The sequence below is a fragment of the Panthera onca genome, chromosome A2 (assembly GCF_046562875.1).
Source record: "Panthera onca isolate mPanOnc1 chromosome A2, mPanOnc1 haplotype 2, whole genome shotgun sequence".
NCBI lineage: Eukaryota > Metazoa > Chordata > Mammalia > Carnivora > Felidae > Panthera > Panthera onca.
In genome coordinates this window covers 48,363,672-48,386,080 of record NC_138340.1, presented here as the reverse complement: position 1 = coordinate 48,386,080, position 22,409 = coordinate 48,363,672, and the positions used below count along the sequence as shown (strand labels likewise).

Below are 22,409 nucleotides of genomic sequence, written 5' to 3'. Positions count from 1 at the left end.
GGCTATGTGAAGCTATATACTCTCAAAGTAAAGAACTAATGAAACAAAGATACTTTAAATATTATGAGGTCTCAAAATGTAACAATAGTATACATTAACAAAAGTACCCAAAGCAATGGTTTAATAAGTTCCTACTTTAAAAAAAAATCTGCTTTTAGAAACCTACTTTACTATTGATGAGATGGAAATAGAGCTTGGGAAAGACGCTATTTATCTTTTCTTTTAAAATCCACTTGCTCTTAAAATGTGATGATTCTTTTGGCCATTGTGCTGCATTCATATGTACCCAAGAAACAGACTTCAAGGAGAAAAGAAAATATATCTCTCTGTTCTCTCCTCTTATCTTCTTTTTCTTCTTGGTTACCTCAGAAACCCAGGAGATAAATATAACATAGGAGGTTAGAAGAAAAAGTCTCCCTAGGACTTCGAAAACACTTCATCAAAATGAAATAGAATTTCTCTTATCCAGTATGTGTTTCTTTTCTTCTTTGGCTTCAATTTTATTTTTGTGTGTCCTCATTTCTACATGCTTTTTCTAAACTACTCAAAATATCAGTAGAATCTGCATGACACCTACAGTTTAAAAATGCAAATAGTAATGGTACATCTTTCTCAAGGCACTTTTGTAGACTTTAAGCTTCTAGATTTCTGTCACGCGTGCCTAGCTTCATTACACATACAGTATTGTTTTACATAATTAGTTATCTTTAATTATATGTAACAATATGTTTTTGTAAGCTACATACGCTGCTCCAGAAAACAAGTATGCTGAATGTGGAAAATAGAGATTAAGAGGCTCAGACTAGATAGTAAAGTGCTAAGGGGCATCAGGATTATATTTTCCTATAAAGATGAGGCAGATGAGGACCAGAACTAAATGTAAAATTGGCCTGACATATGACTGACATAAAATGTTAATGGGACACCTGCTCTTACATGCATGTGCTTAGGTTTGGTCGGTTCCTTCCCTACTGGCTTCCATAACCATGTTAATTTATGGATATGAATGTACCATGGCATGAAACAGCCATATGGAATGCCACCACTGGAATAAGTCTTGGTAGCTTACTCTATTCACCCAGATGTACAACCAGTAATTTATACTTGCTAATGAACAGTTTCATTGTAATGCTCCCTATGGCTAACCCACCTTTAAGACCTCTCTTTCAAGGAGCATGACAAAATGTCAGGCTTAGGAAGTTGTCATAAATAAACCTACGCAGAGGGTAGTCTCATTCATTTGGACAAAACAAAAAGAATGTAAATGATTCAAAAAGTTAAGTCAAAATGGATTAAAGACTTGGAAGTAAGACTTGAATCCATCAAATTTCTAGAAGAAAACATGGCAGTAAGCTAAGCTCCTTGATATCCCTCTTGGCAATGATTTTTTGGATTTAACACCAAGAGCAAAAATAAGCAAGTGGAACTACATCAAACTAAAAAGCTTCTTCACAGCAAAGGAAATTATCAACAAAATTAAAAGGCGACCTACTGAATGGGAGAAAATATTTGAACATCATATACCCGATAAGAGGTTAATATTCAAAATATATAAATAACTCATAGAACTCAATAGCAAAAATACAAACAACCCAACTCAAAACTGGCAGAGGATCTGTATAGACATTTCTCCAAAGATATACAGATGACCAACAGATACATGAAAAGATGGTCAACATCACTCTTCATCAAGGAAATGCATATTGAAGCACGTGAGCTATTATCTCACACCTACAGAATGGCTATTATCAAAAAGACAAGAACAAACGTGTTAGCGAAAATATGGAGCAAAGGGAACCCTTGTGCACTGCTGGTGGAAGAATAAATTGGTGCAACCACTGTGGAAAACAGTATGGAGTGTCCTCAAAAAATTTAACACAGAATTACCATATGAATCAGCAATTCCACTTCTGAGTATTTATCTGAAGAAAACAAACTTAAAAGACACATGCACTCTCAAATTCATTGCAGCATTATTAACAATAGCAAAGACATGGAAGCAATGTAAGTAAACACTGATGAATGAACGGATAAGGAAATGTGGTATACACGTGCATACACACATACATACATAACAGAATGTTATCCAGCCATAAATGGATGAAATCTTACCATTTGCAGTAACGTTATGCTAAATGAAATAACTCAGAAAGAGAAAAATAAATACCATGTGAACCACTTAAATGTGGAATCTAAAAAAAAAAGGTCAAGAACATAGGTATAAACAGACTGGTGGTTGCCAGAGGCAGAGGGTAGAAGGTATGCCAAGTTGGTAAAGTCAAGAGGTCCGACCTCAGTTATAAAATAAACTCATATAAAATATGAGGATGTAATGTACAGCATGGCAACTATATTTAACAATATTGCATACTGAGAGTAAATCCTAAAAGTTCTCAAGACAAAAAAAATTATATAACTACATACAATGACAGATGTTAACTAAACTTACGCTGATTATTTTTCAATATATACAAAAATCATTGTTGTATTCCTAAAACTAATAGAATGCTGCATGCCAATTATACTGGAAGGAAGGGAGAAAGGGATTCTATGAAGGATCTCTAAATTTAGACATATTGGGCTCATACATTGCTCATGCGATTATAGGTAAGCATCTAAGCCTCTATTTGTTCATCTGGTTATGAAAATTAAATAAATACACAAAAGTAGATGTAATAAAAGCTCAAAACCTCATTATTGGTCTTCAGCATCATCAAGTGCATTTATAACATTTACATCTTAAAATTTAAATAGCTACTACTCCTAAGGTGTCCAATCTATCAGGAACAAACAAACATTTCAAGCCCAGAATAATTCTTTTTATTTGAAGAGAATGTTTACGATGTGAAATGAAGAGAATGGACTCTGTGCTACAACATTTAAATGTAGTAGTTTGTTACTAGTTTTGTTACTCCAAATTACAGTTCTGAAAGCCTGTCAGCTGAAGAATAATCTTCCCAAAAATCTAATAATGAGAAGTAATGGTCAAGATGAGTGTGGAAAATACAGCTGGCCTAGCAGAAGTCATTTTTTTTCCAGTAGGATTTAGATATTTCAATAGTCTGCAACATTATTGTTATTCTTATGACAAATAACATAGTAACATAACCCACCAGTGGTATCCTGCCACAGGATAACTTATGTGCACCATAATACCAGTTTGTAGGGGAAATAAAGTTGTCAAATAGTATATGGAGAGAATACTTTACATTATATTGTAACCATCTTACTTGTGTTATAACTGTTATTTTCATAAATGTGATCAATTGCAATAATAAACTTGGGAGACAACAGTAGTCTCTCTTGAAAAAACATTTTTTTTTCTTTTGCTTGACATGCTATATTATTTCTGCCTTGATCTGGTGTTTGGCTTATTGACATTCCATGCTATATTCGGTAACAAATAAGATACTTAACTTTCTACTTGAATTATGAAAAACTAGGAGGTTAGTTTTTTGTTTTTGTTTTTTGGAGGGGAGGGTTGTTGTTTCAAGTTTATTTATTTTGAGACAGAGAGAGAGAGTGGGGTGGGGCAGGGGCAGATGGAGAGGGAGAGGACAAATTCCCAAGCAGGTTCTGTTCTGTCAGCATGCAGCGGAGGTGGATTCAATATCAAATCATGAGATCATGACTCTTGGTTCTCCAAGAGTCGGAGGCTCACTGGACTGAGCCACCATGGCATCCCCTGAAGAGTTAGTTTCAATGTGAAGAATTGCTCCAGTGGAGCTGAGCAGATATTCCAGGTGCTTACTGAAGCCATAGAAGTTCAAAGCCAGTCAATGTTGTTCTTGAACCTGTGTTTCCTCACACAGCCATAAAGGCACAAAGTGATCAGTTCTTGGCTTTTTACCCAGTTGACATGAAGAATTTTAGAGGCTGAACAAGGGTGGGCTGGGAGGCAACAGAGAATCTTATGATAAAATGAAAATTCCTCAGGGATCATAAAAGGTGTCAAATATTGTAAGGAGGAAGAACTTAGGACACATAAATACCATAGGATAAAGTGTAGCTGATATAACAAGTGAAATTGTTATTTTATGGTTCTAGTGATAGGGGGAAAGCAACACAAAATTGAGAATTCCATTGAGAAGTTGGGGTGCCTGGGTGGCTCAGTTGGCTAAACGTATGATTCTTGATTTCGGCTCAGGTCATGATCTCAAAGTTCATGGGATCAAGCTCTGTGTCAAGCACTGCACTGACAGTGCAGAGCCTGCTTGGGATTCTCTCTCTCTCCCTCTCTCTGCCCCTCCCACCACACCCGCATGAGTATGCATGCTCTCTCTAAAATAAATAAACAAACAAACAAAAAAAGAATTCCACTGAGAATAATGATTTCGGTGACCATAAATTATTCATGACATTAGTTTTGGCTTTGGAAACATGTGATTACATTACTGAGGTATAATTAAAAATTCAGTTAAAATTACTTAATATCTATGTTAAGAAACTCTAGCAGGGATATGGCAAAGCAGGTTATGGTGTTACTCAAACATTTTCATATCCGCATTGGAGTCCACAGTATACTTTAGTATATGGTAGATCATCACTACCACAGATCAGATCATTGCGTGTATCAGCTCATACAACAACATAATGTCGTTCTTTATTCCTGACTCATAATTCTTATCCACTTCATTGTAGGGGTGAGTCGACCCCTTACTTCTAGATCAGTATTAACTCGGCTTCTGGAATATATCCTGCTTTTAGCCAGATATAACTCAATGATTCTAAGGGCAAAAAGTTCAGGGCTTTATCATCTCGTGAAATGTGTACCAATATTGTGTCCACTACTGGTAACAGAAGTGTTGCCCTATTACTATGAATATGTCCCTACCTCATACTGTAGTATTATTTTTTAAACCTGTTAAATATTTTGAGTAGTACAGTAATGGTAATTCTCATGCTTTGGAAAGATACTCATGAAAGCAATGTGTAAAATGAACACAGGAAAGCTTACAGACAGAAGGCCACCGGGAAGGACTTAGGCACAAATGTAAGGTATAAATCAGTACAAATGCAGCAAGACAGAGAAAGAAGTGAGGTGTGCTGCTCAGAGAGACACTGAATAAAAAGAAGCTACTTAAGTGGACACCCAGAGACATGGCTCATTCTAAAATGGTAGGTGTTTCAAACCCAAATTGGAAAAGGTTGCAAAGGAAATCAAATGGGAAGCAGAAGGAGACATTGCTTAGCAATTTAGCAACAAGTGAACAAGTGCTCACACACACCTCACACACCTTGAACTAGTATTATTTTAGGTCTAGAGCTTATTTAAGGAGAGTTTAACTTGATCATGAATTGCTTCACTATCACCAAAAATACTTTTAACTACTATGCTCCAGTAATGATTCTAGATGTTGAAAATTCCAAAGTGAATAAGAAGCTGTTACAATGTAGGTATCATAATCTTCCGCAAAATAGCACAGTCAAAATGAAGCATTTGTCCACATAATTCAGATGAAAGAAGTTTCAATTAAAGACAGGACTGTGTTTGGCTAAATTGCTCATACTCATACCGGCTTATGTTATCGACCAGGTTCACTGCATAATTATTTGACCCTTGGCTTCATTTTGCTTGTGTTACACATTGTCAATAATGTGGTAGCAAGACCTGCAGCCAAAGCTTTAAAAAATACGGTGCTGATTAATCAAAAGTGCTAATGCATGTGAAAGTGCCTTGCAAACTGTAAAATGCCATGTAGACAAAATTGCCACACTTTCTCTTCAAAATGAATTTACTCATCCAAATACCAGACTATCATTCAAAACATGATTTTGTGTCATCTCGAACTGGCCTAAGAATTGTGGTGCTGGAAAATTAGATATTTCATTAATTATTTATGGCAGATATATAACATGCCCCCTACAAAATCATACATTACTTTATAATGGTGGTTAATTTTATGTGTCTACTTGTCATTTTACGTGTCTACTTGTCTGGGCCATGGGGTATCCAGATATTTTATCAAACATCATTCTAGGTGTTTCTGTGAAGGTGTTTTTAGATGAGGTTAACACTTATGTTGGTGGACATGGAGTAAAGCAGATTGCCTTCCATGAGGTAGGTGTGCCTGTATCCAGTTAGCTGAAGGCTTGAAAAGTACAAAAAGACCTGCTTGCTCTGTGATAGAATTCTCTACAAGAACGTCTTCAAAATTCATCTGCAACATGCCTCCTGGTTCCACAGCAGAATGTCCACAGACTCAAATTGGAACATCAGCCTTCCTGAGCCTCCAGCCTCATGGTTTTCAGTTTGGAACTAAAACATTAGTACTCATGGTCTCCAGACTATTGGCCCACCCTATAGATTCTGGACTTGCCACCATCCATAATCACATGAGGCAATTCCTTTTTGTAAGCCTCTTTACATATAGGATATCCACTGTGACATTGTGATTTGTAAGAAATACATAGTTTGTCTTCATCCCAGTTTCTGTGACAGAGCTCCTAAAACCCTGAAAACTTCCTAAGTGATAAGAGTAATAAAAGTGTCTGGATATTCCTAACAAACTTCTGTCAACCAAACCTGAGTTTATGTTACTGAGGTGACTTTGGAAAACACCTAAGAATGAGGGCTGCTTTCCAGGGGAACCAACCGTGTGAGTGGGGAGCTCAAACACTGAGTCTCACTTCCCTGAGCTCCAGGGCGGGAGAGGGACTGGAGGTTGAAACAGTCACAAACGCTAATGATTTATTCAATCATGCTTATGTAATGAAGCCCCATTAAAACGCAAAAAAGAAGGGAAATTTGGAGAGCTTCTGGGCTGGTACACTCATACAAATTTGAGAAGAAGGGCATGGAAGCTCTCTACACCTCTTCCCAAATTCCCTGCTCTATGCATCTTTTCCATATGGGTACTCCTGAGTTATATCATTTTATAATAAAACAGCAACCTACTAAGTAAAATGTTTCCCTGAGTTCTGTGAACTGCTCTAGCAAATTAAATGAACCCAAGGAGGGGGTTACTGGAATCCCTGATCTAAAGCTGGCCAATTAGAAGCTCAGTTAACAACCTAAAGTTGCAACTGATTTCTGAACTCAGTTTTGTGGGACTGAGCCTTTAACCTGTCAGATCAGACACTATCTCCAAGTAGTGTTAGAATTAATTGTTTGGTGGTGTGAACACCATATTGGTTCTGTTTCTCAGGAAACTGTAGCTAATACATCTATTCATCCCAACAAATCTGGACATAGGCAGATACCAAAATCATCACCACCATGAGCACCACCACCACCGCCACCACATATTCAGGGAGAAAGATTAATAAACATTACTTCAGAGTAAATTTTAAAACTAAGCTGTTAAAACAATTGCAAACAGCACTGGTTGCAAAGTCAGTTTTCTAACCAATGTTTTTAATTTGTTTGTTTGTTTGTTTATTTATTTATTTATTTATTTATTTATTTTGAGAGGGAGAAAGAGAGCGTGAGTGAGCAGGAGAGGAGCAGAGAGGGAGAGAGAGAATCCCAAACAGGCTCTATGCTATCAGAGCAGATCTCCCATGAACCATGAGATCATGACCTGAGCCCATATCAAGAGTCAGATGCTCAACTGTCTGAGCCATCCAGGTGCCCCAACCAAAGTTTTTAAAACCCAGTTTGGGTCCAACTAAGGCAGATACACACTGTTTTGAATTTCCCAAAGGTCATTTATGTTAAGTTCTATACCCAGTAGCCATTAATTATAATCACATCTGAAAAACAGCTTACGGAACTAAAATTTTTAAAAAAGCTTTAATGAACAAATGTAAAGAAGGAATCATATTTTATTCTTATCTCAATACCTATTTCCTTGGACTTGGTTTTCTTCCTAGGCTATGGCAACACCAAATGTACCAGTTTAGCTTCTCAAAAACTGCTAGAAACATGCCAAACTCAAATAGAAACCATGTTATGGAATGGATACAAAAATAAAAAGCCACCATTTTCCTCTGAAACAATTGTTTTGTAAACTGTAAAGCATGAGGCTATTGCCCAAATAAAAATCATTAAAAAGAAAATCATTAGTGTGATTTATCAATGTATTTCCTTAATATTTGCTTTATTTCATTCACCTTATTATATATGTAATACTTTGAATGTCAAATTATAGCTGAAAAGGACTTTCATATATTTATTTCATTTCTTTGATACAAAATTTTGTGAACAATTGTTATTCCCATTGTAAAGATATGAAAAATGGGGATTTATTTTCTCAAGCAGCATATAGCAGAAGTGTGTTGACTTTACACAGTGTTCTTTATGTGTTGGTATCAGAGAGCTCTGATTGACTGAATAAGTTTATCTTATTTCTCAGGCAGCTGATAGCATATATTTCATATTTTTGACCCAAAAAGTCAAATATCATTCCCTCACAGTCAGTATTTGCATGCCAGCTTTAACCCACATTAGCTGAGCTCCTGCCTCATGCAAGGTACCATGGTGACACGGAAGAGTATGAAGAAGCACAAATCATTGTTCATGGCTTCCAGTGATAGAAAATGAAGATAAGGACAGTAACCCTTCTGGGAAGATAAAATCATTAACAACACAAAAACCTAACATAAAATACCATTAATTCTAAAACCAGTTTATGAACTGTCACGTACTATATGAACCTTCGGTAAAACCAAAAACAGGCTTTACTCTTACGAGAAAGAAAGAGTGAAAGAGGGAGGGAGGGAGGGAGACAGGGAGAGACAGAGAGACAGAGAGACAGAGAGAAAGAAAGAAAGAAAGAAAGAAAGAAAGAAAGAAAGAAAAAGAAAGAAAGAAAAACAGATCAGAGCTAGTCTATGATAAAGTTCTCACTGGTCTACAGCAGAATGACAACAATAATAAGAACAACACTAAGGTTTTTTTATATTGAAAACTTTATTTTCCATTTTCCATTATAATTTTGTTGATGAAATGAAGTTCATAAAGTCATGAGGATATTCAGTTATTGTTTCATCAGAAATGAGCCTTAAAAGAATATTATCAACACTATGTGATCCCCGTATTTTTATGTGTGTGTGAGAGGGGTCTGTTGGCAAACTGCATCTCTGCATTAAATTACAAGCTCAGGGAATCAGTGATTTAATAAAAGCATTACACTTCTTAGGAAGTAAGGATTATTTAGATATGGGAAGTCACAGGCAACCTCAAAAAAAAAAGTAGGAGTAAAAAAGATAGACTGGATTTAACTATGTAGAAATTAGGCAGAGGGGATTCTAGAGGAAAAGAATGCTAGTAGCAAACAAACAGGGTAGTCCATATGGAGTCTTTAAACGGAAAAGACAAGCCTTGTTGAGGTTGACTAAAGGATGCAGTTAGCTTTAAGTTAGTGAAAATTTGGGGCGCCTGGGTGGCTCAGTCGGTTAAGCGTCTGGCTTCAGCTCAGGTCATGATCTCTCGATTTATGAGTGTGAGGCCAGCGTTGGGCTCTGTGCTGACAGCTTGGAGCCTGGAGACTGTTTCCAATTCTGTGTGTCCTTCTCTCTCTGCCCTTCCCCCACTCATGCGCTCTCTCTCTCTCTCTCTCTCTCTCTCTCTCTCTCTCTCTTTGTCAAAAATAAGAAAGCATTAAAGTTTCTCTTCAAATGCAAGGATCAAAGGGTTACCAATTACCTCAAGACTATATACTATTCTCACCTAGTGAGTGCTTTGGCTTGAATTATTCAGAAAAATCGCCTCAAATTATCACTTTAATTTCTCTTTAGATACAGAATCTGAGTCAACAAAAATAAAGCGCTCTTCTGAAACCAGAACTCAATAAAGTTTAAATCATTTTAGAATAACTCAACAACAGCATTAATCTAGACCCTCTGCCCCACACCCAACCCATCCCCAATCAGTAAAATAGCTTAAGTCAGAGATAAATCACCTCATCTCAGTGGCTGAATATGAAAATAAACTCCTTTGGGTTTTGTCTTCCTTTTTTTCTTCATGCTCCATTAGGATACAACAAGAAATACATTTTCATTTTTCTACTAAGTAAAGAAGAATAAGTGTGGTAGAAAATGAAATTTAGTTCATTTGGACTGAGCTCAGTTTAATGAGACTGACCTTTTCCCTTCATTCTGATAGGTTTCTTGTTTCTAAACAAATGTAGACTTTATTTTGAGGAAGTATCTTAATCACCCCTCATCTGATTAACACCAAATCTTAAGCAGATTAACTGTAAAAGGCTACCTTTATAGATGCTCTATGCCCTCCAAGGTACCAACATGAAATCTTAGTTAACTTTAATTAAAAATATAAAAATCAAGGGGTACCTGGGTGGATCAGTCAGTAAGCAACCAACTCTGGATTTCAGCTCAGGTCATGATCTCATCGTTCATGAGATGGAGCCCCACACTGGGCTCTGCGCTGACAGCCCAGAGCCTGCTTGGGATTCTCTCTCTCCCTTTCTTTCTGCCCCTCCTCCATTTGCATGCTTACCATCTCAAAATAAATAAATGAACATGAAAAATAATTTTTTAGCATAAAAAATCAGCAGATAAATAGTTATGTAAGTTAAACTGAATGGAAAATACTCTGACTGAATTATGGTTTAATTATAGGGTGGCCCATGTTGGTAAGGAACATTTATTATATATATTGTATATGGGAGCAATTAATGTCATCTAGATCTCCCTCCCAAAGCATCTCAATATCCAAATGTTTTTATTAAATGTTCACTACAAAGTATATACTACATGAGAGTTGTGGGAAAATAAAATAATTATGTAAACTCAATTTATGTTTTGTTTGGAAAAAAGTTACAGGAAAAAGGAGCAGTTAATGTAGAAAGTGTAAGGTAATTAAAGCAATAAACTCACTAAAAAATTTAAGAGTATAGAAAGTCACAGTCAGAAAAACCCAAAAATGAGATCCAAAATCCAAAATAAATCATTTTGACAAAAGCAGATTTGTGCGGTAGAATAAAAAAATAAGTAGTTAATTACTAGGATTAAATACTGAGACAAGATGTTAGGGGTCCTGAAAGACCACTTTATAGAATTTAGACTCTGCAATGACACAATAAAAATTTTTTTAATGTTTATTCATTTTTGAGGGAGAGAGAGAGAGAGAGAGAGAGAGAGAGAAGGGGAGGGGCAGAAAGAGAGGGAGACACAGAATCTGAAGTAGGTTTCAGGCTCCAAGCTGTCGGCACAGAGCCCGATGTAGGACTTGAACCCATGAACTATGAGATCGTGACCCGAGCCAAAGTTGGAGATTTAAACAACTGAGCCATCCAGGTGCCTGTGAAATAACGCAATAAATAAGCCCAAGGTCTCAAAAAAAAGGGGACCCAAATGACTTAAGTTACATGTCAGTCAAGAAAATTCATCTGGCTACTTCATTACTTATGCTTTAAACAACTTTCAAACATGGTGAGAAATTAGAACATTCTCAAAGACATCAAGCTAAATCTTTACGATGCTAAATAATAGGCTTTATACCTTATTTATTATGCTCTGGTTTTACTAGCATTTAAAAGACAATGGATTAGAAAAGAAAAATAACACAGCTTATAAATGAATGTGTTCATTAACCATATTTTTTAAACTTGTCTTATTCTTCACATTGATGTTATAACAGCAACTAAGTCTGAACAATAACAGATTAATTCATTAAACAAATACTTGACTGCTTACTAAGTACTAGGTACCTTGCCAGACTGGGGATGAAACAGTGAGAAAGGCGGCAAAAACGAAAACAGTTAACAAACGACACCACAGTAATAGAGAAATTGTTCTTGTCATCAATGACTTATATCCTAGAAGGTGGTCATTAATTATTAACCTTAACAATTAATCAGCTAATCATATAAATATGTAATTATTAGGAATAAGAAAGAAACACGGCAGTTTGGGATTTGACCTAATTAAGGAATCTCTCCTGGGCATGTGATGTTTAAGGGGAGAAATGAAGAATAAGAAACAGTTAAGAGAAGGGGAGAGAAATTTCCACAGGAAGAAGGGAGTAGGCTGACAAAGACTCTCCTTGACTCAACTCTAGATAGGCTCTTCTGAGACTGACTAGGACCTGACTTTAGGCATGTACTCAAGAACCCAGTTTTAGCAAGGATCCAACTAAGTCTCAGTTTAGTCAGAATCCTCCACCTTGGTATCTGATAAAATTCCTCATTATCCAGCACCCTCTAGGTAATGTCTAATCACCCTCACCTGCCTTCAGCAAGAATCCTGTCAAAACTGTTCAGGGCAGAATCCCCTTTTACCCATAATGTCTCCATTTAGTAATTTTCCATCCACCGATCCCAACCTTGCTTCTTGTTTATAAATTCCCACTTTTTCATGTTGAATTCAGAATTGAACTGAGTTCTATACTAAGTCTCTTTTCCCCTTTTGCAATAGGTCCTGATTAAAATCTGTTTTTACTGCTTTAACTATTGTCAGCCTCTTTTTTTTCTTTAACAATATGAATAGGTCCTGCGAGAAGATGCATTACTGTACCACATCAAAAAACACCTCTTTTTATTTTCATAATAGGATAAATACATTTGATGTGATTGACAGGGGTCTGTACACTATTTTTGCAGGTTTAATCAGAACTCCCAAATGTTTTAGAAAGTTTTATGAGAATACAACCAGACATCACTTTCTGTTTTCTGTGCTGCTCCACCCACTAAAAAGACAGAGTTGGGTAATCGTGACCAAAACTATACAATCTACAGAGACTAAAATATTTCCCATCTGGCCCTTCCAAACCCCGTTAATAGACTTGTAACCAGGTATGCAAAACATTGGTTTTATTAAATTGCCCAATTTCACAAAACCTGGGCACTTTGGGACAAGTTCATGAAGGAACTTGTGACTAATGTTAAGACTTCTTTTCTAGGATATTATAATTTTTTTCAAGGTCACCAGAAGCCTTTGTTCAAATAAAATTTTAAGCAGACTCCCAAAATATAAATCAGAATGAAATCGAGTTGCCCTATTTAAAAGGAATAAAGGAGGCCCAGATGTCTCTTCCTAAATATTGAGCCAGTCCTTCTGGCAGAACAAATATTTCAGAAAACACTGCTCTAGAATTCAAGAATAAGATGGTACTCTACATTTTCAAAGGATCCACTGTCATTTATTTTCCCCTAAAACATCTGATCAATTTTCTCATGGAGAAAGTTTGCATTAATAATATAATGATGACCAGTAAACTCTACAAATAAATTCAACATTTAACATTCTGCCATATTTCTATTTCTATTAGATACAATTACAGAATTGTATCTAATCTGTAGGCATCAAGATTCTTCACCCTTAATTTCTTTAGAATGCTTCTCTTAAAATAAAGACATTCTCTTACATGACCAAAATACCATTACCACATCATAAAAATAATTAGCAACCATTTTCCCTAATACCTAACATACTGTCCACATTCAAAATTTACCCGTTTGAATTACAACTCAAACTCACGCATTAAAATTCATGTCTCTCTGGTTTTTGTTATTCTATGTCAAGTCTACATTTGGTTGCTTGTTTTATTATGGTGACTTTCTAGACAGTCTAAAACAGATGTTTTGAAGAATACTCTACACCTGGAGTGTGTTCATTCTTTCTTGTAGGTCCTGGAAATTTAATTGATTCTAACGCATTTAATCAATAAAATCTCACAGGTCTACAAAATACTCTCAGAAAAAGAAAAAGAAAAAAGAGAAAAAAGAGGGAGAGAAACAGCAAAAACAAAAAATTAAAACTCTTCAATTCATTGAAGGTGATTATTACATCAACTTTTTACTTTGAAAATCTCTAATCAAATGGAAATAAGCATTCAGCCTGTTTTTTAAACTTTTTTAATGTTTATTTTTGAAAGAGATAGAGAGTAAGAGTGGAAAAGGGCCAGAGAGAGGGAGACATGGAATCTGAAGCAGGCCCAGGCTCTGAGTTGTCAAGCACAGAGCCCAACATGGGGCTGGAACCCATGAACCAGGAGATCATGACCTGAGCCCAAGTTGAACACTAACGACTGAGCCAACCAGGCACCCCGTCAGCCTGTTTTTTTTTTTGTTTTTTTTGTTTTTTTTTAAGGAGGAACTGTATTTTATCCCAAGTTGATGAGAAAAAGTGCTTTTTTATAGGAAATTCCAGTCAATAACTGTAGATGGAAAGAAAAAATTAGAAAATCACCATTCTATGATGGAAAGAAAAAATTAGAAAATCACCATTTTACAATGCCCAAGGAATCACTGATCAAGGAATGGACAACTAACAGATGCTAAAACTATCAGACGAAAGGTTGTTACAGAACTTGCTGTTAGTCCTGTACCAAGAAATCTTCCACTCCTTCCGGGGTACTTATTCATTACAAAGAAAAAAACATAGCTTTGAAATAGAAAAATCTGTTGGTGCAAATTACTTCATATGACCTAACTTAGCACCATTAATATTGAGGCAGTCTGATTTTATGTCCTTTTGATATGACAAAACTTAGATTACACATGTCACCTATGAAAGGATCTTGCCAGACATTGTTTTTCATCCAAAGACTTAATTCTTTAAGAAGGTGCTTGATGAAATACTCTCATAGTAACAACCTGATAAAAAAAATTGGGGTTTTTTACGTTTTAAGTAAACTTAAGACAATAACTAATCATTCTGGTAATGGGTGTGGCCATTCACAGTTGAGTTGGGAGTTAAGTGAGAATGCCATGTACTGTGGAGAAAAGAACTAACTATATGTAAAGACCCTCACTTTCATGCTCAACCTATTTTTTCAAAATGTTTATTTATTTTTTGAGAGAGAGAGAGAGAGAGAGAGAGAAAGCACAAATGCACACACAAGCAGGAGAGGGACAGAGAGAGGGGGAGAGAGAATCCCAAGCAGACTCCACACTGTCAGCGCAGAGCCCCACATGGGGCTCAAACTCATGAACCATGGATCACAACCTGAGCAGAAACCAACAGTCAGGTGCTTAACTGACTAAGCCACCCAGGAGCCCCCATGCACAAGCCATTTTTAACTGAAAAAGCTCAGCGACCTTGTCTACCTCTATTCCTTCTCAGGGCCTCAGTTTTTCCACTGATGGGGTAAGTTTTAAGTAACATATTTCTTACCTTATACACCAAAGTTCTAAGAATTTTTAAGTCACAGGATATCTTATAACACAATTTAGTGTAGGGATTAATAGTAGGGACTTGAGATCCAGATGGCCTGGATGTAAAATCCAAGCTATGTCACTGTCATATCATCTGGAAGGCCCACTGATCCATAAGGTAATTACCTTACCTACATCATAAGGTTATAGTGAAGATTTGTTTAATGAAAATAAAATGCTTAGAAAAATGACGACTGCTCAGTAAGCATTCAATATACATTATTATATTGTTATTGTTTACCTAATATTCTTACTTAAAATCATGATTATACTTTATCTGATAACAGGTCTGAATTAAGACACTGCTGTTTTCAATTAATAGTAGAGTTACAAACACCACTGTCATCAACATGATTGTCATAATAAGCATCTGACACATTAGTGAACACTGTGCCAGGCTCTGGGCTGATTTAATATCTGAAAGCCACTTTCAACTCCCTTCTTCTTATTTCTCTATTTGGAGACTGGAAAACTAACCTGTAACAAGAGAAGTCTAAGTGGCCTACTTCTTGCTGTTAAGAGGTTAGTGGAAATCAACTGGTGGAGTATCTAGCAAAATTTCTGAAGACAACAGACTGGCATCACTGCTTTTTTTCCTTTACTCTGCCATTATTTCTGTTTGAAAGACACATACAGCATCAGGAAGTGAAGCATCCATGTTTAGAATATGAAGTCAAAAGCCATAGTCTGGGATGGTAAAGGAGACAGCTAGAAGAGCTGGGTCTCTGATGGCATCACTGAACACCTACAGCAGTCAGCCTGCTAGATTTCTTGTTATATGAGAAAAGTTAAGTACTTATGTATTTAAACCACAATTTATCTGGTTTTCTAATTGCTTGCTGCTGAAGACAATCCCAACTGATATACTTATTCTATTTCATTTAATGTCATAAAAACAGTAATAAGGAGGTAAGATTATTATCTCAGTTTGACACATACAGTAAATATATTCTCTAAAATCCTTCTTTTTAAAAAAGCTATAAAGACTAAGTCTATCTACAACTTCCATTAAGGTTTAAAACTTTATTTTGCTGAATAGGTTAGGAGGAGATGATTATCTTGCATTCTAATTTGTATACTCTTCAACAGAAACTGTACCAGCAGCAAATTGAAGTGGGTTAATACAAATGACTTATCTTCAAAGCAATTACAACCACCAACATCTTGTTAGATGTTTAAAGAGTATGAGAAAGGTCTATTGAATTTAATGGAAGATTTTCAGGAAAAAAAAAAAAAAACGAAAGAATTTTACTGTGTCTTATGGATTGTGAAGGCTTTAAGAACTGCCCAGAAGATTCATCCCATCATGATAAAAATAATCCATAATTCTTATGGAAATTTAAAAGCCATAGAAACTCTGACATTGTGATAGATACCAAAAATATATATAATTTGGCTTTGAAATATGGAGTCCACTCTCTGGTATTCTTTGGATAGCTGGTCTTTCTCTTCTCGTTAAAATAATATGTTAGCACTCTTAATATCCCTTATGCTGCTAATTAAATGAAACACTCTAGTTAAAACTCATTTTTGAATGAAATTCAAAGTGATTCCCACTGCAGAAGATACTAAAAGGAATGCAAAGGCACCTTCTACTGCTTGAAGCCTTCTGTTTGGAGCTTGCAGGGTTTCAAAGAAATAGCCCTATAAATTTTCTTCTACTTTTTTTACCTTCAAATTTCCTTCCTCTATTCTACTGTAAACCACAAATTTAAATATAGGCACAAAAATTCTTCCCCTGGTCAACTCACTTCAAGACCTATAAACATAAGATTCACCATCTAAATACTTCCACAAAGCTCTTTTTGTATTAAAATTTCAGCAGTATCCTGAGTCAATACACCTCAGGTTTGGAAGCAATTATTTCTATTCTAGAGCACCCCTGAAGCCCCAGAAAAGCCAATGAGCAATGTGTTTTCTTGAACAAGAGAGTCACAATTACAATAGCTTCCTCATAGAAGGAATTTTTTCAACTCTTTCCACAAACAACTTAAGTACAATTTTTATATTCAGCTATACATTTTCATGCTGTATAGTTTTCAGAACACATCAAAGGGTGTGAGGAGAACATTCTAAATTTAAAGGCAACTGGATTTACCGACTAATTCTATCTGAAGGTATTTCAAATGTTAAGAATAAGCAATTTGGGTGGGGGAGTTCCTGGGTGGCTCAGTCAGTTAAGCATCTGTCTTCAGCTCAGGACATGATTTCACAGTTTGGGAGTTAGAGCCCCACATCAGGCTCTCTGATGTCAGTGCAGAGCCTACTTCAGATCGTCTATCCCTCTCTCTCTGCCCCTCCCCTGCTCATGTTCTCTCTCAAAAAATAAACTTTAAAAATAAGAAAAAAAAAAGAATAAGCAATTTTTAAGACTTGTTTTTATCCAGAGAAGTATACAGAGCACATCTATTCCTGACACCAGGATGGCAAGGTAAATGCAAGGAGGTATTACAAGTGTTCACATTGTATACTCTTATTCCAACCATCTTTCTCTCTATACACTCCAGTAATATTGAGATACAACATTTGAGATGATTAATTAAGTTCTCCTTCTGTATTACCTACCCTCTTGACCCTGAAGAATACACTCACATTGGAAATATGGCATATTTGAGCTCTTCCAAGGACTGTACTAAATGCACACTCATACATACAAGTAAGCCGGGATCCTGCACTGAATGGAAGCCTTGATAAGCAAAGACCAGCATGGGACTCTGAGTCCAGCAAATCCAAACCTTATTAGTTAGGGAAATAAAGTCCCTGAGAACTCCAGAAGTTCACATTCTTGTGGAGAGTAAAGATACCAAATAAGAAAAAAATCAGAGTAAAACCTTGGTTTGTGAGCATAATTCGTTCTGGAAACATGTTTGTAATCCAAAGCACTTGTATGTCAAAGCAAATTTCCCCATAAGAAATAATGGAAACTCAGATGATTCATTCCACAACCCAAAAATACTCATATAAAGAGGATTATAATACTGTAGTATAATACAACATAATAAAGAAAATACAAAATATAAAGAAAAATAAGCAAATTTACCTGCACTTACCTTTGAAAATCTTCATGGTTGGTGTGAGAGAGACTAGAGGAGGGCTATTGTGTACGATGACTTTCACTACCACTAACGGAATCACTGCTGTGTAGGGCTCAGTGGCATCTTTTTCTGCATGAGGGCCATTGTATACACGTGCACACATTTTGACCAAAGTACAGTAATAATCAGCTCTTGCCATATAATGTATTTAATGTAACTGGCAATAAGTTGGCAGAGGAAAGAGTCTATATATGCAGGCAGCCTGACAAAGAATGAAGCAAAACATTCCTAAGCTTACTCTTGTATGGAAAAGCAAAGGACTGTCCATAGGTGCTTGGAAGTGACAAAAAATACACTAGTGCCAGTTGTGGGCACCTTCCAATATTCTGAAAACTCATCTGATTTCCGCCAAGCCTGAGACCAAGCATCTGAGCATGGGAGACAATCACCCACAATCCCAAAGCAAGACAGAGAGAGATAGGAGATGGAGAGAGAAATCATTGGCTCAATTGTAATCATGTGATGTTTGGTGTCCCATACTACTCATATTGCAAGACACTGCTCGTTTATCAAATTAAAATTTATTATAAATATTTGCTTATCTTGTGGAACACTTATAGAACAAGTTATCCGAAATCCAAGGTTTTTACTGTACTTAATTTTAAATAATTCTAATGCCTATAAGTTAGATAAGAACATGTGTGTGTGTGTGTGTGTGTGTGTATACATATATATATATATATATATATATATATATGAACACTGTAAGAACAGTAATGAGGGTGGAATTCAATAATAATTAGAATTCAGTAAGTATTAACACATTATTATCTCTTTTTCTTATGATGAGTAATAATGCATCCCGAATCTAAAATCCCAAGTCCCAAAGGAGAATGACCACATTTTAGAGTCTATTTCACTTTTGTTTTTCTTTATCATAAAAGTCATACACACTCATTTATGGAATCTGTAAAACTATGAGGAACCATCTTAAAGATTAAGAGGAAAATCTGCAACCATAATTCTTTCTCCCATAGGTAACTGTTGATAATAATTCTTTTCCTATAGTTTTTTTTTCTAAGCAATCATATCCATACAAGGTCAAACCTTTACTTTCACACTTTTGTATGCTGTTACATTTTTTCATGTTAATTAAAGCAGGCTAATATTTAGGAGTTTCTTACACTCAAATAATCTCTTTCCAGAAGCAAGGTACCAAACAAAACCACTATTATTGCCTATGCACATTTAACTCTCCAGCATGTCACAATTTGAACACGAGTGTATTCACACTTAAGTCTCAATTCAACTCTCTAATGTATGTTGGGCACAATAGGATTTTTATACCAATTTAACAGATAGATAAGTTGAGACTTCACTGGCCAGTTGGAAAAACTATAGTTCAAATGAACAGGAAAGTTAAAACCCAGCTTTTTGTTTCTGGCCCACTGTCCCACTAAACCTTTCTATCAGCCCTTCCTCAGTTCACCCTAGATCCTTTCTGCTCAGTTCTCTGTGGTCTGGTCCACATTTACAGCTTGTTAGAAATATGGACTCTCAGGACCCACACCATATCTACTGACGCACAGCCTGCATTTTAACATCTCTAGATAACTTCTTTGTACATTAAAGTTGAGATGCATTAAGTAATACACTTTCAACCCATTGCAGAAAGAGGCTAGGAGGACCAAGATAACTAAGTGATGATCATTCTCAGACTTACACTACAAGCTGAGTACCCTACAAGAACACAAGAGCTTATTGGTTTCATATAGAAGACAGGAAAAATAGCAATTCTGAGCTAAAAATGTTTTACCAGCCATATAGTAATTACTACTAAAACAGCATAAAAATGAGCTATTTACTCACTTAGCTAACGTCATTAACTAAAAAGGATAGGAGAACTTGCATTTTAAAAATAATTTTCAGGGAGCCTGAGTGGCTCAGCTGGTTAAGCATCTAACTCTGGATTTCAGCTTAGGTCATGATCTCACTGTTCATGAGTTCAAACCCCACATGGAGCCTTGTGCTAATAGCATAGAGCCTGCTTGGGATTCATTCTCTCTCTCTCTCTCTCTCAAAAATAAATAACCATTAAAATTGTTTTTAAATAATAAAAATAATTTTCACCCGCAGGTAGACTAGTTATGCACAAAAAAGGCAGTGATAAACATTCATTTCATCATTGATTACATTAGCAAAAGGCCAGCAAAACCCTAAACGTGGTTACAAGGGATTGGTTACATAAATCATGCTACAGCCACACAATGGCAAACTATTCTGTCATTTACAAAGATGTAATATTATGGAATGCCGTCCCAAATATTGTTAAGTGAAAACAAGCAAGATAGGTTTTGTGTGTGTGTGTGTGTGTGTGTGTGTGTGTGTAAAAGACACATAAATAAATATGATTATAAACAGGGGTGCCTAGGGGGCTCAGTGGGTTAAGCATCTGCGTCTTGATTCTGGCTGAAGTCATAACCTCACAGTTCATGAGTTTGAGCCCCACATCAGCCACACTGATATTGCAGAGCCTGCTTAGGATTCTCTCTCTCTCTCTCTCTCTCTCTCTCTCCTCTCTCTCTCTCTGTACCTCCCCTGCACTCTCTCTCTCTCTCAAAATAAATAAACTAAATATATATATATATATATATATATATATATATATATATATATGTGTGTGTGTGTGTGTGTGTGTATACATATATATTTATAAACATACAGAGTATTTCTGGCAGAATCTATAAGATACTAACAATTTATTTTTGTGAAGGAGAACCAAGTGACTTGGGGAGATGAGAAGAGACTTCTATTTCACTGTGCATGTTTTTTATATATTTTGAATAGTGTAAAATGTGCACATATTATCTAGCCTATAACTTTAAATATCTACAGAAATAATCTTTTATGCAGGGCAGTGGAATATGGGGAGACAGTATTTATCATGGATATAACCACAAATGTTAATCTTTGCATGACATAAAAGCAGAGAATATTAGAAATGGAGCTGGATTTGCAATTTAGCAATTTGTTTCTACCGTAAACTAGTTTAGTGACTAGTTCAATCCTTTTTATTTTCAAATCTCAGTATTTATTTTAGAAAGAGCAAGCTCTCTTTCCACCTTATAATAAGGACGAAATAAGAAAATGCATGGAGAGACTCATTATGAACTACAATATTCTACACAAAATGAAGTCTGTATTAAGCTTTGATGCTTAATGTTTTGATATTGTCTAAATGGAAATACATCAAATATTAACTACCTCCATTATCGTTCTCCTCCAATACAACCTACATTTTGTTGATAAATGAAGCTTCCTGAATCACAAGTCTTAACATGAGTCTGCCCACAAAATCAGGGACATGTCAAATGCATTTGGGTTTTCAGGTTCCTAGTCCCTTTGCCCAATTAAAAACAAAACAAAACAAAAACAGCTTTCCTTTAATTATTTTTTAAAAATCTCCACATGTTTCAGTCCCAGTGTTGTATGCTCTTTGTCCCTGAACAGTATCCTTAGTTTTCTGACTTGAACTTTGTTAGGGTTTGGTCTGTGGCAAGGCTAGGAAAAATCTGCTTTCTTACATGCAAAATCCAATGTGCATGGACTTTGGGGTAGAACTGCTGGAGATAACAGGGAGGTGATTACAGTGATAATTTTGTGACACTAATCTATTCCCCTACAAATGGTGAGGCAAATGGCAATAAAAGCTTGCCTGAAATACCCATTAAATGCCTCAATCTTCATCTCACCTAATACCTGGCAAGCTGTAATTACCAAAAGAGAGCCTGTTTTAGGCTCTCCTTTTAGATTGCCTATTCTCCTTTCCATAAGTTTTCCTCTAAGGACCATTTCAAATGTGATTCCTTTCAAGACGTCATTTCTAAAGACCTCAATCCAATGTTTTTTAGCCTTTCCTGAATCACTACTGTATACTCTCGGATGTGTTATGAGATGTCACATTCTCATGTGTTAAAATTAATTGAGGGGCGCCTGGGTGGCTAAGTTGGTTAAGCATCCAACTTCAGCTCTGGTCATGATCTTGTGGTTTGTGAGTTCAAGCCTGATTTGGGGCTCTGTGCTGACAGCTCAGAGCCTGGAGCCTGCAGCCTGCTCTGGATTCTATGTCTCCTTCTCTCTCTGCCCCCACTCTCCCACCTTTCTCAGCCTCTGTCTCTCTCTCTCAAAAATAAATATTAAAAAATGTTTTAAAAAATAATTAATTGATTTATATTTGCCTTCCTACTACAAGGTATGCTGAGGACAAGATGATGTCTTGTTCATTTTTACATCTGTAAAAGCCTTTCATAAT

At 36.0% G+C, this 22,409-nt stretch overlaps 1 pseudogene; it reads right to left on the bottom strand.

Moving 5' to 3' along the window:
* The window catches only part of LOC145712966 (tubulin alpha chain pseudogene), a 188,176-nt pseudogene extending 169,916 nt beyond the window's left edge, over window positions 1–18,260 (bottom strand).
* Between the last annotated feature and the right edge of the window lie 4,149 nt (window positions 18,261–22,409).